Genomic DNA, 18,608 nt, shown 5'->3' with positions numbered 1-18,608 from the left:
GAAGACCATTTTGTCGCAAGACCTGAAATAATGTTCTGAGATTGGCTAAATGTTCTTCTTCTGTCTTTCCGGAGATCACAATACGTCCAGATAGTTTGCTGCAGTAGGGACCGACGCACAAACAGTTTGCAGATATTGCTGAAACAATGCAGGGACGGATGCACACCCGAATGGCAGTCTTTTGAAACGATACAAACCAAGATGCGTGTTAACCACCAAAACGCTCTGGGATCGTCGTCCACTGGTATTTGCAAGTACGCATCTGCTAGGTCCAACTTCGAAAAATATTTACCCGGGCACAGTTTGTCAAAAGATCTTCCGGGCGGGGTAAAGGATAAGTTGCAATCACTAGTTGTGGAGTCACTGTTGCCTTGATATCCACACAAAGTCTAAATTTTCCGGAAGGCTTTGGCAAGATTACTAAGGGTGATGCCCAGAGAGAAGCCTGCACACGTTCAATCACACCTTGCGATTCCAAATCGTGTAATGTTCTTGCGACATCATCACGCAATGTGTGGGGAACATTGCGCGCTCTGAAAGATTTTGGTTGCGCGTTTACTTTTTTAGTGCCAAATGTGCATTATAGTTTTTAGCGCAACCAAGGCCCGGTGCAAAAATGTCTGCAAATTCTTCACATAGACGAGAAACACTGTCAGAAGGCACTGTCCGGTTCACTGATAGGACCTGATTGACTATAGACAAGTTAAACAACTGAAATAAATCGAAACCAAACAAGTTCACAGCAGAAGAAGAACGAAGGATGTAAAATGACACAAGTTTTGTTTGTCCCTTGTATGTGGCAAGAAGGCTGCACTGTCCTAACACAGGGACATTCTGACCGGAATAACTATTTAACTTAACATTTGCGGCACGCAACGGAGGTGTGCCCAGTTGTTTGTACGTGTCGTTATTGATCAATGAAACTGCAGCTCCGGTATCGAGCTGGAATGGGATCACGTTGCCAGAAATGTCCAAGTCTACAAAAATTTATTGTCCTGCTGACGACAAGAGCGACTGTCTCGTGCAACATGAACAGACACTGGTACAGAAGCACTTGCGACCTGACGCGATTTCCGGCGTCACTGTTAGAGAGAGTGGCACTGGGCGGAGTGGAATGAACTGCATGAATGTCCATGGGCGAAGGTTCACGAGCCTGAGTATTCTTGGTTCGATTCCGGCGCGAGGCAAAGGGCCTGGAATGGTTTTTAGTGTCCGATCTGAGCTTTTTCTGGCAAACACTCTCAACATGTCCTTTTTTATTACAGAAAAAGCAAATAGCTTGGCGTGATGGGCAATTCTCACGCGAATGTCTAGTAGCACACCGCGGGCATGACTTGAGCTCTGCATTTGCCTGCTTGCGCGGAACACGCGGCTGCGCGGACGGGCGCGAGGGCCGTTTACTGTTCCGTGCAGCTCGCCCTGCGGGCCGGTTAACGTGACACACGGCTGGCGAAGTTTCAAATGATTCCTGAGCAAAGTCAAGTGTGTCCTGCCGATGCAATATGTCTATCACTTGTTGAAGGGAGGGATTGACTAGTTTCAAAATTTGCTCCCATATACGAACATCAGAAACGTTCTGTGCAATTGCATCATGCACCATAGTATCTGAATAAGGGAGTCCACATTCACACTCAAAAGCACAATCCCTAGTAAGGCCTTGCAAAGTTGCAACCCACTCCCTATTAGTTTGACCGGCCGTACGATTTTTACGAAAGAAGGTATACCTTTTGGCAACTACGTTGACTGTTTCCTTGAAATATGCATCTAATGCAGACAAAATTTCTTCGTAGGAGAGAGTTGCTACGTCACGTCGGGGAAACAATTTCACTATCACACGGTACGTGTGCACCCCAACGGATGCTAACAAAAAAGGCTGCCGCTCATTACCTTGAATTCTGTAGGCGGTGAGATGGAATCCAAATTGGCGTGACCACTCCGTCCAGCTTTCCAGTGCCGCATCAAAATGACGAAAAGGTGGTGCAACAGCATGATGTGGCTGCGGTAGCGGTGGAGCGGCGGCGGCCGCATCGTTTTGCATTGCACATTGACCCTGGACGAGCTGTCCAAGGGCATCCAATAACGCCTGCGTCTGCTGATTCTGCAAACGACAGAAGTCGGAGAGTACATCTGGAGATTGCGGCGAAGCCATGACACAAGTAAATTAAGCAAGTAGAAAGAAGAAGACCCTTTTGATACTCTTCGCCATATGAAGTGTTGGCAGAAGAGCCAACACTGTGTTGCTAGAGGAGGCCGAAATGCACGCGTTTAATTACACGCTGACTGGCGCGAGTTCTGGAACAGGTCAGAGAAATAAAACTAGCAAAACAGGAGGTACTGGTAGAATACTTAACTTTAATCCACAATCGGTGAACATCTCTCTTGACTTTACATAATTTCCATTTCAATATACACTGGTAATGGCGCCTTGCTAGGTCGTAGCAAATGACGTAGCTGAAGGCTATGCTAACTATCGTCTCGGCAAATGAGAGCGTATTTGTCAGTGAACCATCTCTGGCTAAGTCGGCTGTACAACTGGGGCGAGTGCTAGTAAGTCTCTCTAGGCCTGCCGTGTGGTGGCGCTCGGTCTGCAATCACTGACAGTGGCGACACGCGGGTCCGGCGTATACTAATGGACCGCGGCCGATTTGAAGGCTACCACCTAGCAAGTGTGGTGTCTGGCGGTGACACCACAAGTAGAGTATGTGCCGTGTAAATGGATCGGAGAAAGACCCACTGTAGGTTAACAATCAGATTCGGAAAATGCTGAGGAAGCAGGCAAAAGTTAGCAGACACTCGTGCATCTGTAAGAATATTGATGAGCGAAGGTTAGGAGAACTTCCACTACAATACCTTGAAGACAGATCTTGCCGAAAACCGGAGAAAATTCTAATGATAAGTAAAATCGCTAAGCGGGTCGATGACATCTATACAGTTTCTCGGTGACCAGTCGAGAAAAGGTACACTTTAAACTCATCTGCTCGATTGCCTCTCTGACTGCCCACAGCTCCTCACAATACACTGAGCAATGCCTTCATTGGGATGTTAACAGGACACCGGACATTGTCTCCTTGCTTAGATCCATCAGAAGAAACAACCATATGCTCAAAATACTAAGATAAAATGCCGCTGAAAGTCCTTTTTTAAGTTGTAGGTAGAGAGTTGATATGAAAGTACTCCTCCACGTGCAAGTTAACTGTCGGCTTTTCAAACATATAGGGTGGATAAATTTCGCATTTAAAAACTCGTTCACGCAGGAAGATTGTACAAACATACTGTCGTTTGACGGTCTGATAGACTGCAATATGGATAACATAGTAACAGCTATCCTTGAGGCAAAGAAGCAACTCAGAGAGTTCAAAACAAATAGGATGCTAGATCCGGTTGGAATACCAGTTTGGTTTTGCTGAGAGTAAACTGCGGCATTGGCCCGTTACTTTGCTCGCATTTATCGCGAATCTCTCGTCCAGCGTATAGCCCCAAGCGACTGGAAATAAACTCAGGCGACTCCAGTATGTAAGAAGGGTAAAAGAATGATGGGCCAGTACTATAGCAAACCAATATCGGTTTGCAGCAAAACTATTCAACAGAATTCTTCTTCGAGTATAGCCATCATCCTTTAGACAGAGAAGCTTCTGTCCACAAATCGACACATAATTAGAAAGAATCGATCATGCGAAACTTAGCTTGCTCTTCTCTCACGTGACATGCTATGAACCATAGATGAAGAGCAGCAGGCAGATTTCATATTTGTATATTTTTGGAAAGCGTTTGACACGATACCCCACTGCAGACTGTCTAGAAAAGTACAAGCATACGGAATAGGTTGTCCGGTATGAGAGTTACTCGAAGACTTCTTAACTAATCAAACTCAATAAGTTGTCCTTGGCGGCGAACGTTCATCAGAGGCAAGGGTATCGTTAGGAGTGCCCCAGGAAAGTGTAACAGGACCGCTCTTATTCTCTACAAATATAAATGTTCTGATCGACAGGATGAGCAGCAATCTACGCTTTTTGCTGACGATTCTGCGGTGTACGTGAAGATATCGTCCTTTAATGCCTGAAGGAGGATTCAGGATGACTTACACAAAGTCTCAAGTAGGTGTAATGAGTGGCAACGTGCTTCAAATGTAAAAAAAAAGTAAGTTAATGCATCAGTTGGAAAAACAATCACGTAATGCTCCAATACAAAACTAGTAGTGTGCTACCTGACGGATTAAATACCTAAACGTAACGCTGCAGAGGGGTATGAAATCGAACGAGCATTTAAGGGCCGTAGCAGGAACGTGAACGGTCAATTTCATTTTGTTGCGAGAATCGTAGGAAAGTGTAGCTCATCTATAAAGGAGACAGCGTACAGAATATTAGTGCGACCTATTCTTGAGTATTGCTTGCGTGTGTTTTATCCCGAACAGGTTGGATCACAGGACATTGAAACAATTCCAAGGTGTGCTGATACGTTAGCTAGTGGTGGGTTCGATCAGAATGCACGTATGACGGAGATGCTTCGTGAACTCAAATGGGAAGATGAAGTTCTTTTTGCGACGCACTCTTGAGAAAATTGACAGAACGGACAATTGAGGCTGACTGGAGAACAACTCTAATGCCGCCAACGTTCATTCCACATAACAACCATGAAGATATGATGAGATAAATCAGGACAGACCGATGTCATATAGACGGTCGTTTTTCCCCCGCTTCATTTGTGAGTTTAACAGTAAATGAAAATTTGGAATTCTGCGGGAAGGTCTATGGGACCAAATTGCTGAGGTCATCGGTCTCTAGGCTTACGCACCACTTAATGTAATTTAAACTAACTTACGCTAAGGACAACACACACACCCATCCTCTAGGGAGGGACTCGAACCTCCGATGGGGGGAGCTGCGCGAACCGTGACAAGACGCCTGAGACCGCAAGACTACACCTCACGGCAACAGTAAAGGAAGAGGGATATTATGCACTCTCCGCCATACACCGTGGGGGTGATTGCGTAGTATGCATGTGCATGTAGAGGCAGATGTAGCTGATCCATGCACCTGTGGGTGAACAATAACGATTCTACGTTATTTCAATTAGTACTTTGTAAGTAGGCTGTTTATGTTTTCTTATTGGCAACGTTACGTAGCGCTCTGTATGAAAATCACTGGCTGTGCTGTGTGCAGTCTGTGGCTGGGTGGCATTGTTGTAATATTCGCTATTGTAGTGTTGGGCTGTTGGCTGTTAACAGCGCGTAGTGTTGCGCAGTTGGAGGTGAGCCGCCAGCAGTGGTGGATGTGGGGAGAGAGATGGCGGAGTTTTGAAATTTGTAAGACTGGTTGTCATGAACTGCTATATATATTATGACTTTTGAACACTAGTAAGGTAAATACATTGTTTGTTCTCTATCAAAGTCTTTCATTTGCTAACTATGCATATCAGTAGTTAGTGCCTTCGGTAGTTTGAATCTTTTATTTAGCTGGCAGTAGTGGCGCTCGCTGTATTGCTGTAGCTTGAGACCAATACGCTGAGAGGAAGGCATGATAAAATTCTCCTTCACTGTGACAATCGTGAATGACCGATCGCATTCTTACAGCTGGTTCATTCTCCAAGTAGCCACACATAAATTCTAACCTGTGTTCCAATGACCAGTTGGGAGGAAAACAATGAGAGAATTGATGAAGCCATGCTTGTGGATGAATGTCGTTGTCAGAATTCTTAAATGTTTTGAATTTACGTGTAGTAATGAATAGCTTATTGTCAAAATCATCGTGTCGGCGAGTCGCACATCGCTCATTGTTACTTCGTTTCGGCGGTTCCATCTCAAAATCCAATGCGCCTTGCCAATTTCTTTCATAATTTCCGAAGTGTCCTGTGTTATTATTTTGTGGTTGTTCCGTATTTCTATGTCCCTCTTCCCGTACTGGAGCGCGAGTGTCCTCTGAAATATGTAATTCTTGTATTACTTGTGCCAACTGATCTTGTACTTCCCGGATTTCTCTTTTGTACTGTGTATTGATTTGATTTTGATTTTGTTTGAATTTTCTACTTTGTTCATACTCTTCAGTATCCGTGAAGGCTACAGGTCTTGTGTCATTCAGATCATCATCTACCTTTGTAGATAAGTTAGTGAACTGATCTGAAAGTTCGGCTACTTTATCCGTTAGTGAAATTATTTCCTGTGTGCGTTTTTCTGAACCAAGTTTCAGAGTGTCCATTTGTGTTGAAATCGTATCTACTGTGTCCTTCAATTTTTCCTGAGTTTTTGCAAGTTGCGTAACCGAATCGGTAGATGCAACTGAGTCAATTTTAGCTTGCTAGGTGTGGTGATTTTCATGAACAATAGTTTGCAGTTCTTTTATAGCTGCTTCGTGATTCTGTAATGCATTTTCATGACGCGAAAAAATAGGTTGGAAATACTCACAAATTTTTGTTTTTACGTCATTACAGACTTTTTTACATTTCGATTCAATGTTATGTAACTCAGTAGTTAAATCTTCACGTGTTTGTTCAAGTGTGGTGTCTAACTTCCGAAGATTTTGTTCCATTGTGTCTAACTGTTGCTGTGTTTGTCTCTGGTATTGTTCCATTGTGTCTAACTTTTGAAGATTTTGTTCCATTGTGTCTAACTTTTGCTGTGTTTGTCTCTGATTTTGTTCCATTGTGTCTAACTTTTCAAGCTTTTGTCCAATTTGTTGCATTAATTGTAATGAAAATGCACTGGTGTCTGAAACATGTTCCTCAGTGCTTTTCGGCAGTGAATTTGCACCGGCAACATTCACATTTTGACAAGCGGAAAATGTGTCTTGACTTATTTGAGAAAACGGTGAGAACCCAAAACCTGAGTCTACATTATTTGCAATATTGTGTTCTGTCATTCCCGATTCCTGAGGTGAGCTGTTGCCGACCGATCGATCGCTAATGCTTCCCTGTTCACTACCTGTTTCACTGTCTACACCATTATTTGACACCCGCTCCATTTCCCTATGCACAGTTACCAAATTACTACTTTGAATATTAGTGGCGCTAACACACTGCTTTCGTCTTCACTGTCATTTCTCAGTTTACTTTGGAGCCTAGTATTACGTTTTTCACACGCCATTATTGTCACAATATTTCACACGACAACACAGAAAAACACAATTTGAAGAGCAACAATAAGAGAACACATTAACATAGCATTGAAAATAATATCTAGTTAATTGCAAGCGCAGCTGCGAAATACTTGGTGCAAATTTACATGCGTGCCACACCTGTTTTACTGTACAACAATGAAAGACTTCAACTACAAAGGAGGTTCGCTCTACAATTACGCGCTAGCAATAAACAAAATCTACACTAATTACACAAACTACAAGAAAAAATCAGAAGATTCCAGTGAGGTATCCTCGGCTAAGGGTCGACATATGAAACGTCCCCTTTGAACAATTATACATGACTGTGTTTAAACTGACACACAATATTTTTAGCGCAACGCAATCTGACTTTCAAAAATCCCTACAAAAGAATGGCCCTGACTAACACTAACCTATACCTTTCACAAATCACTTACCTCACAAAAATCCTCGTTACTCAAGCTACAGCAATACAGCGAGCGCCACTACTGCCAGCTAAATAAAAGATTCAAACTACCGAAGGCACTAACTACTGATATGCATAGTTAGCAAATGAAAGATTTTGATAGAGAACAAACAATGTATTTACCTTACTAGTGTTCAAAAATCATAATATATATAGCAGTTCATGACAACCAGTATTACAAATTTCAAAACTCCGCCATCTCTCTCCCCACATCCACCACTGCTGGCGGCTCACCTCCAACTGCTCAACGCTACGCGCTGTTAACAGCCAACAGCCCAACACTACAATAGCGAATATTACAGCAATGCCACCCAGCCACAGACTGCACACAGCACAGCCAGTGATTTTCATACAGAGCGCTACGTAACGTTGCCAATAAGAAAACATAAACAGCTTACTTACAACTTCTATTTGCGCGACAAACTGCGTAGAACCGCATCAAATTCTATACGTATACGTTGCTAAAATATCGATACTAAGAGACCAATTGGCCTTATATTTTATTTGCACCGTCTGTCAATTCATTTAAATGTGCCCAATGATGACAAAACTTTTATACGGAACTAAGCATTGCACGATTCCGCGTTTTCGGCCCACGACATGGACTGAGAATGGATGGTAGCTTTTTCCTCCACAATAATCTTCAGCAAGTATAAAAGCCTTACCCTATCACGCAATGGAGGATTTGCACTATTATTTCTTAGGAAAATAAAACCGTTAACATCATTCTTTTCCTAATTTGAAAAACGTGCTCTAATATGACTGTTGTTAGAAAAAAAGTATATTGGCTTCTGAATCCTAAACAGCTGGTGTAAATAGGGTCCCGATCGTATATCACAAAAGCACTACCTTCCATTTAGCACTGCCTGTCTGCGGAGACAGGAAAAGAGACATTTGTGACTCACTTTATTCATCCCCTTGAAATAGATGTTATTACTATGTTTTATGGTCAACAAGTTCTGAAAGAGCCAATGTACGTCAACAATCGTGGAATTTATGGGAAATGAGTAGCCAATTTTATTAATGTAAATTCTACTTAAAATTCAACATGATGCCACGTTAGTGCAGCCATATTTAAAGCATTCACTTTAGCAGTAACTGAAATTTGTGTATTAGATTATGAACTTTCATTTGCTAAAATTTACATCAGCGAGTCTGGAAACAAAGACTACCAATGCACAAGGTTCATATTCAGTTCTGTGTAAATGAATGATAAATGCATTTTGCCTTATAGCGAATCAGCGAAGTTCTCGTATTATGCAAGTACGATTCTTGACATCATAATTTTAACGCTAGTTAGTTTGCAATATATGACACAATAATTAGAATCTTGACTCGTCTGTACCTTAAACAAACTTCGAGTTACACTGAATAATGAATTCTAATATTCTAAATATGTCCAGCTCGACACTCACCCTATTATGACTGTTACTCAATTACAGCTCTATTTCTACTAAACAATATAAAAATCTTGCCTTGTCGTAGTAGCGTCGTCGAAAAAGCTGTGGCCAACAGCCTTACACAGTTTGTTCACATCCTTTAAATGTTTTAAACGCTGACCCCCATGACACTTTGCAGATCGCTTGTTACAACTGCAGCCATGGTCCACAAAATCTTACTGCTTCGTAAGTCCGCTACTTCAGTATTTGAGAGACGCTATAATAGCGTGTAAATCAACGCCACACCAATTTAGAAATGATCCGAAGTATAATTTACTACAGTTTAATTTTGTGTTTGTGGCCACATCAAAGCCTCGCTGATGCGCGCGTCACCAGCGAGCGGACCAAGGCAATCGTCCAGTCAAAACCCTTGGCCTTCGTGGCAACATGTATTTATTTTGAATTACTTATTATTTAAATCCTTGAAGTAATGCAGTCATTTACAATTATAAAACATCTTTTTCGTCTTATTACCTTAGCAAAATACTACTCATTTCGTAAGTTATAAGGACATTTATATTTCAGACACAGACATACGATATCAGGCGATCTATACGTACACAGAAAAATATTTTAAAATATTTATTATTTAATACGTTTAGTTTTGTTGTGCCTCGCGTTATACATTACGCTGCCATAGTCAAGTCACGTGCAGGCTAAGGTTCTATAGAATTTGAGCAGACTGGACCGATCTGTCCCCAGTTCTTACTGGTAATACGTTTAGTGCCTTCAGACTTCTGTATTTCAGATAACGGAGCTGTTGGAGCTACGTTAACTTCTGTTCAAAGACGAAGCCCAAAAATAGATATGAGATATTAGAATCCAACATGGTACCCCTCATCCGGAGTTTTGATTAAGAAAGACTGTCAGTACCAGTTAAAATACACAGAAACCGTTTTCTCATAGAATTTAAAACTATTCCTATCAGCCACATCCTCCAGCCTCTGAATCCTCAGCTATAGCTCACGTGTAGTATTTGTGAAACTGGATGAAAAACAAACTACCGCAAAGTCGTCCAAAAATGAGGAATATTTAATTGGGCTCCCTATCGTGCCATAGATACTACTGATAGCTATAACTGAGAGGGTAACACTCAGAACGCAACCGTGAGGAGCACCGTTCTGATGAGGGAATTGGTCGGAGCATGTAGCACAAACTGGATACCAAACGTATCGCTCAGCGAGGAGGAACCACAGCAATATGGAAAGACAGAAACAAAATTATCATTCTTGCAGCTGACGAACGACATTATGTTTCCAGGTGGTATAATGTGCATCGAGCGGGGTAGCACAGTAGTTATCAAACTGGACTCGCATTCTGGAGGACGACGGTTCAAACCCGCGTCCGGCCATCCTGATTTAATTTTACCGTGATCTCTCTAAATCACTTAAGTAAAACGTCGGTATGGTTCCTTCTAAAGGGCATGGCTGCTTTCCTTGTCCATGGTTCCCTAATCCGAGCTTGTGCTCCATAGAAATGACCTCGTTGTAGGCGGGTCGTTAAACACTACTTTCCTCCTCCTCCGATATCATATGCTTTCTCCAGATCGGAGGCGGTACCAATAAACTGCTGTTTGTGTAGGAATGATCCTTGTATCGGCCCTTCTAAATGAAGTAGATTCTCAAGTGTGGACGGTATTTCCAAACCCCGCACTGGAAACGGCTGATAAATCCTCCAGTATTGAAAGTCAACACCAGGCATCGGTTTATCATCTGCTCAAGGGTCTTTTCAATACAGCTAGTGAGAGCAACACTCCTTTAACTATCTGGAGGTAGCCTGTCCTTCCCTGGCTTCAAAAGTGGTATCAGAAACCCTCACGCCATAGGTCCGTATTGTAGCTTTCGGCCCAGTTTTGTTGAGGAGCCACAGAACTATTTGGGCTTCCATGTATAAGCATCGTCGCATGACACAATGTGGCTCACCGACAGTCATTCTTCCCACGCGCCATTCGCGAATGGAACAGTGTAGGGGCGATCAATTAGTGGTTGGAGAAGTACCCCCAACACACACCTTTAGGTGCTTGAGGAGGATTTATGTAGACGATGTAGAAGGTAGATGTGCTAGCATCTATACCTAGAATTTCCACTGAGGCGTGAGATTTGGCAACTGTTTGCTTTACGATGGTAGAGAACGAGGTTGCGAACACTGGAGGTGACCTAGCCTTGAAATACTTCTTTTTCTCCACGTATGGTAGCCATTTAGTGATCCGAAGTTTCTGATTCTTCCGTTCCTGGACATAGACAGCACATTTCTTTGTCCTTATGTATGTGCGCCTGAGAAATTAGAACAACAAGGTATTGGGCTGCATTTCCAGCCTGGATCATGAGCGCCTGAACCACATCTTCCACAGTTTGGTTTCCGTTTTCACGCTGATACATTGTGACCAAGAAGGCAGTGCTTCGGAATGGGGAGTCACGGACGCAGATGAACATGTAAGAAACCAGCCCTTATGATTTAGGTAATATAGATGAATTAAAGGTGAGGATTAAGGTAGATGTTTTCTCCTAGTCACCACCCGTTTTAACACATTTCTCATATAATTTCGCTTTTCGATTCCACTAAAGGATCATTGCGGTACATTTCATAACCTGTTAATACGTTTAAGAACTCCAGCAGTTCCCTCTACATCCTTTCCTGCATAGAGCGGGGATATTCTCTCGAATGTGCCCCCTCTCCTCTTCATAAAAATGACTACAGCATTATGCATTGGCATTGCTGTTTTACTGTTATTCATCATGACAATAGATGTGTCGGGAGGGCTTTCCACTCGAAGCTTTTTGTGGAGTGGAAGGAAAATCATCCAGTGCCCCCCCCCCCCCCCCCCGTCCCCCCATGCTAATGCCACCACCTTCCACTGGGACTTTGACAATAACTGTTAATGTGAGCCTCTTTGGTCCCACGTCATACCACATTCGACTGCCCAGACAGAACCCCACTTTTCTGAGTAAGCCTTATACAACTGAGGTGCGGTCGGTTCCCCAGAGGTGCCCCTAGGCGACTGCTCCACCCAATAGCCATGCACCTCATCGACACGCAACACACCATAAGGCTGCGTTTTTTCTTTTTTCTGTAGAAGTTTGTACAGCATTCGTGACGCAGGCAGTGAAGCCAAGATCCTCGCTCCCTGTGACACACTATTATTCACCCAAAAACCACTCGGTGATCGCAGAAGCATGCCCAGAGCTACTATCACAGAGGGCTGGTAGCGTTCACCAGTTACCAACTCAGGAAACCCTAGGTCACCCAGTGAATAAAGACTGAAATCTCTGTGGTGCCCGCCATTTGCCACGACACCAGGGACGCGTATTGCTTATCGAATGCTGTGGACGTGGCCAGCGTTACCTATCCGGGCAGGAATATGAGAAGTATCTTGCAGAAAGATACGGTAAAGCTTTCTCTGTGCAACAAAATTGTGTTACTTGTGAAAGTGGCTGTAATTTGCACAAGCTGAACGTGTATGGCATATATAAAGAACAACAAATATTAATATTAATTGATTATCACAAGCAATGTTGACTAGTAGCAGGGATATAAGCTATCAACTCCGTATTCATGGATATATATAAAGAACAACAAAGGTTAATATTAATTGATCATCACAAGAAATGTTGACTAGTAGCAGGGATATAAGCTATCAAATCCGTATTCATGAATCTTTCTATCGGAAACTCACTGTTGAATCCAAATTACTTTTAATAATTCTAAGTGGAAAAGACCGGGTGATTCAAAAAGAAAGCACCGATTTCAGGTGTTGATTACACACAGACTACAAAAAAATAGAAAAACATTGCGCATGTCACTGCATAGAGGAAGTTTCAAAGTTTTGACAATGCTGCGCTGTTGTTTGTTTGTAATAACATGGCGACTGCACTACAAGAGAAATAATTTTGTGTGTTAGGATTTATGGAAAGTCGATCCATTATACAAGCGCAAGGTGCATTCCGCGGTCGATTGAACAAGACGCCGCCTCTGCAGAAGCAGATTTATGACTTTTGTTGGAGGCTGGAAGCATATGGAAAGGGAAGAGGATTGGTAGGCCATGTACGTCCGACGAAAATCTCGAGCGTATCCAAACTGCGGTCACACTGAGCCCTCGGAAATCCACAAGGTGGGCAGGTCAGGAACTTTAACTTTATTAATCAATGGTGCGGCGTGTTCTGAAACGACGCCTACATAAGAAGCCTTACGAGCTGAAATTACTGCAGCAATAGCGTCTCGACGACCATAACATTAGGTACAAATTTTACATTTCAGTTCGCAAGGGTATGGTAGAGTACACTTATTCCGAACTGCTCATCTTTCCTGACGGATTGACGCTTCATCTATTAGGTAAAGAAAACCGTCTTAACATAACAATTTTTGGGTCACAAAATCCTGGCGTCGTCATCAAACGTGAAAGAGACTCACCGAAAATGCATGTGTTTGGGGCCGTTCCTGTTCACAAAGTTTATGGACTATTCTTTTTTGCAGAGGGGACAGGGATGTCATACAAGGACATGCCGCAAAACTAGTTGTTTCTAAACTTCATGCAGTTTCAGTAATTTCATATTTATGCATGACGGCACTCCGCCTCACTTTCACCTCGTCTTGCTGCGTTATCATAACAATACCATTCCACAACGTTGTATTGAGGTGGAAAACAGGTCCTTGCCCACCAGACCACACATCTTGTGATTTTCTTCGTGGGTGTAAATGAAATACAGAGTCTTTCTTCAGCCTACTGTAGCCATTCTTCAAGATCTGAGCCGGCCGGTGTGGCCGAGTCGTTCTAGGCGCTTCAGTCTGGAACCGCGCGAGCGCTACGGTCGCAGGTTCGAATCCTGCCTCGGACATGGATGTATGTGATGTCCTCAGGTTGGTTAGGTTTAAGTAGTTCTAAGTTCTAGGGGACTGATGACCTCAATTGTTAAGTCCCATAGTGCTCAGAGCCATTTCAACCATTTTTTTTTCAAGATCTGAGAAATCGAGTTGTTGAAGCTGTCGATTAAGTAAACAGGGACGTGTTGATGCGTCTGTGGAATGAAATGGACTACCACTTCGATGTTCATGGTGTTCATGTTGAGTGTATGGTATAGCTTCTGTACGAACATAAAACTCTGAACTTTGCTGTATCCAGCGACATTCGCAATATTTTCCTACGTTTCATAGTTTGTTTGTAATAAACAACTGAAATCTACTCTCTCTTTTTGAATCACCCTGTAATGTGGGGAAGGAAATGCGTTTGCTAATGATGTTTGTGATATGCCTTCGTTTTGAAGGGTGTATATGCTGATATAGATAAGAATTAAGGCTGGAGAGAACCACACGAAACACTTAATGTAATAGACAACGAGAGTGGTATGAAAGGCAATACTGGCGACCCACTTAAGAAAAGTAGGAAAAGGAATGAAACTGAAAAAGCTCTAGGTAGTTGAAGAAACTGCTTATGACCCTGGAAAAAAGTAGCTGCCTTTTCCATTAAGTGACATTCTTGAATATTGGAAGGGTACAGACATCCATACTATCCTAATGCATCAAATTTTACCCTCACGCGTCTCTGCTGTACCTTAGATCACAGATGGTGTGGGAATGCCACGTCAACTAGGGAGTGGTGTGTGTATTTGGTTCCTCCAGAGGATGAGGTACTTAGTTAATGTAAAGGTTCGGCTCATGGAGTGAATGAGTGCGAGTCGGGAGCGGAAACGATGGAGCAAATAGGGGCACAAAGTTTTTATTCTATATTAGTACCGTGCAATTTTGGACGGTATATTTCTCCTTAAGACAACCGAAAGGGATATTAAAGGTCAATGGGTAACTAAAGTGAGAATGTGAATAGTGTATGTGTGTTCATATACTCTTACAGGCCCGTACTGAACTATTTTGATATGGCCAATGCTACAACAGAACAATAGAATTTTACTTTGACGCATGAATGTCCTCCACATTCTTAAACCAATATTCAGTTACGCACTGAAAATGCGAGCTGTTTAAAAGTTATTTAATATTCAGTTAGATACGTAATTTTTGTCTCTCAAAGACATGTTCAGCCAACTTTATAGGAAGAATTACTGAACTGTCATAACATTACAATTATGGATTTGTGTGTATGAGACCTATTTTATACTCCTCGGTGAGAGAATGAATGCGTTGTCCGCAGCCTAAAATTTCACATGTACCTCTACGTTTGCAGATTCCTGAAAACAACTGTAAATCGAATTATTCAGCGAAGTGTCGATAGTACCATCATACTGTATGATAATAACTCCATATATAAACTGCAAAACATGAACTGAGGAGTACTGACACACCACTGGAAAGAATCAACGGACTGTTTCGTGTTGAAACAGGTACTTACGTTATAAATATGCAATGCAGGCTGTTGACCCCATCAACATATACTTGAAATTTTTTTATTCAGTGACCATCATTTCAGCAGTATTAAACATCACTGCATTATTTCACCATTGCTGCTGTTAAATGACATGCGAAAATAATGTCACTAGTGGTAAGAGCTTTAACACGTGCCAGTCACCACATCAAAGCCGTCGTCGTGTAAACAGAAATGAACATTAGTGCGCCATCCAATGAGCTGGTTAATACGAAAGCAAGCATGTCGGAAGCGCACGTGTACCGATATTGACAGCACAATCAGAAGCCGATAAACAATAGGGTTTATGTTTGACGAATCGTTCCTAATGTAGAGCACGTTTCCACGTGTCGGAAACTCCATGGCGATTGACAGTTAATCGACAAATGATGAACCTGTCGATAAACTCAGCTAACTGTAACAAAGAATTAACTCTGCTAAAAAGTCTGTCGTTTGCTCCAAGAGACAACAAATGCAAGAAGATCATTTGAAACGATTACTGCATTGACGAAAAGGATATTTTTATTTTAGAACCTTCAACATCGCAGCGCGTCAGCAATCGTTGGTTAATATCTTAAAAAACAAGAAACCCACCTGGATTGCGAAAAAAGTACCTAGTGTTAACGTAGGTTTCGGCGTAGATAACTACACCTTCTTCAGAAGAATTAAACCCACAAATGCCTAAGAAGATCTTTGTCAATGATCATGAACCCGCCTCGATTTCTAGTTTTTTAATATATTTTTATTTGTTTATTCATTGCAAATTTAAAGACTTGTTACTTGATGTTTTAAAACAGATCGTACACATTACAGTTTTCGTTCATCTGTTTTTTTTTTTGTTTTGCTTCTATCGGCAGCACTGGACATGTAATGAATTCTTTCTCAAATTAACAATAATTTGGGGTTGAAATATCAATAAAATATTGTTGTTTTGAGAAGAATGTAGAAAGATGCTAGGACACAGGAGAGATTTGTTAGAGCCACCATTGACTGTGACTGTCGGTGATTACCTCAAAATAGTTTCTTCGAGCTGTTGACCACCATTTAAAAAAATAATAGAAAAAAACAGTTTGTAGTTTGTAGGATGGAAATGCTATTGCTAAACCCATGCATTAACATTAGGTATTCATCCATGTACAACACTGAATGTTCTCAGCACCTTACACTACATTTACTCTAATAATCGCTATCTTTAAGTATCATTTGACTCATATGTGCTGTTTGTCAGTGCATTCTGGCATTTTATATGTGGTTCTTAATTCGAAGTGTCTTATTTACTGCTCATCCTATCATCCTCCCCCACCTCATCCTCTTAAGTGTCACTGTTGTCGCTGTCCCTGTGTACGTGGCTGTCCACCGTGTGGAAATTGTTCTTACGTTGCAAATAGGCATCTCTGTGTTCGTCGTGCCCGCAGGTGATCTTCATGTGTAGTATTTGAAATGCATTGAATTGCGCCCATTGTTCTTGCCATGTATATAAGTATTTCTGTTTCTGTGTATCTAAGTATAGGGTACGTCTATTGTTCGCGTATTGCCCACAGAAAAAATGTGTTCTGCGAAACCGTCTCTCCCGAATGCGGAGGTACGTGTCTGCCTCAGACCCATGCGCGCGTGGGATAAGATCCGTGTCACTTAAGAAATGTACCATATCGCGACTGAAATCTATATGTTTCATTTTCAACTGCTCCCATGTGTCAGGGAGGAAGTCGTACAGTCTACGTCTCACTTACATCCCACTCACCTTAGCATGTATCCAAACGACAGCTTTCAAGGTGATGTGTCGTCTGTATCGGTACACCAGTTGCTGAGTGTACCTCATCTAGATTCGCCATCTTTAGTAAGTACGTTGCAGCTCTGTATTTGGTCGTGATACCTGTTGGGTATATTCCGAGCACCATATTCAGCGCCTCCACTGAAGTGGCACCGAAGGTGTGAGTAGGACACTTCCCTGCTATCGTCTTACTGATGGTTTGGTGGTCACCAGGTTCAGTGTGTGTGACCACGTGCTAGCTGCGAAGCTGAGTTCTGATTCGAAGAGCGCACAGTCGTCTGTCCGTATTACTGGTAGAGATAGTCTATACCGTTTTGAATTTTGCTTCACCTGTTTAAGTAGTTTGTTTTTCCTACTTTGTCTGTGGTTTACCTTATGTGTACCTGTAAATTCAGTTTCTCATCTATGTGTACCCCAAGATAGAGTGTTACATATACTCGTTTGACTTTTGTGTCTCTTATTTTAACTGAAGGTTTACTTTGAATTGATCCTTCCAGTGACGTGTATGTTGCTATGTTTTCGGCTATCCTGGGTTTTTTATTGTGACACCATTGTGTAATTGCTTGTAGTACTCCACTTGCTTTCCATTCTAGCTGGCCTCTTTTGTTTGAGGTGGTTACAACTAATAGATCATCGGTGTAGGCGACAATTACGACTGATCTGTCATCCACATCTAGAAGTTTTAGGACGCGTTCGATTGTTAAGAAGATGGGGCCGCAGATCGACCCATGAGGACAGCTTCTGGTAATTCTTTCAATTACTTTCCGGCTGCCCATCTGCCATTCGACTACTGGGTCTTTAAATCAGTCTAGTAGATCGTTGTAAAGTGATTGCGGTAGTTCCAGATGTCTTAACCTTTGAAACCTTGCGGGCAATCAGAGGTTATCGAATACTCAGACAATGTCAATCAGTATTGTCTTATTTCTGTGTTGTGTTGTTAACTATGTACAGGACGTGGTTGATGGTATCATACATGGATTTGCCGGTTTTGAAGCCGAACTGGTGTTGGCTCATACCATTGAAAGCTCTGTGGGTTTGCAAACGCTTACACAGTTGCTTCTCCTGAATTTTGAATAGAGTATTTATTGGCAAATGGGACTGTAAGACTTAGGATCTGAAGGATCCCTGCATGATGATATCTTAATAATGACTTCTTTGGAGGTTTTCCATACTGCACGTAGCCTGAACAGCCGTAAGGAGTCGTTCAGTAACGTTCTTAGGAACGGGGTAATCTGTATGCCATTTTTAAAGTGTTTCCGGGTGGATATCGCCTGGTCCAAGTGTGTGTGTGTGTGTGTTTTTTTTCGGCTCTGAGAAGCGTAGAGCAACCTCTTCTTGCGCAGAAAAGGACAGGTGACAGGGGTAGTGTTGTATGGTATGTGTGGGTCCTTCCTTAGTGTTGTGTGATGCTGTGTGTCTGTATCGATGAGGTCGTCATATAGCAGTTTGTATAGCAAAAACACAGCTGTATTCCTTCATCCCCTCATCATCGTGCCGT

The sequence above is a fragment of the Schistocerca americana genome, chromosome X, assembly GCF_021461395.2.
Source record: "Schistocerca americana isolate TAMUIC-IGC-003095 chromosome X, iqSchAmer2.1, whole genome shotgun sequence".
In the NCBI taxonomy this organism is placed as follows: domain Eukaryota; kingdom Metazoa; phylum Arthropoda; class Insecta; order Orthoptera; family Acrididae; genus Schistocerca; species Schistocerca americana.
This window is presented reverse-complemented; position numbering follows the sequence as displayed.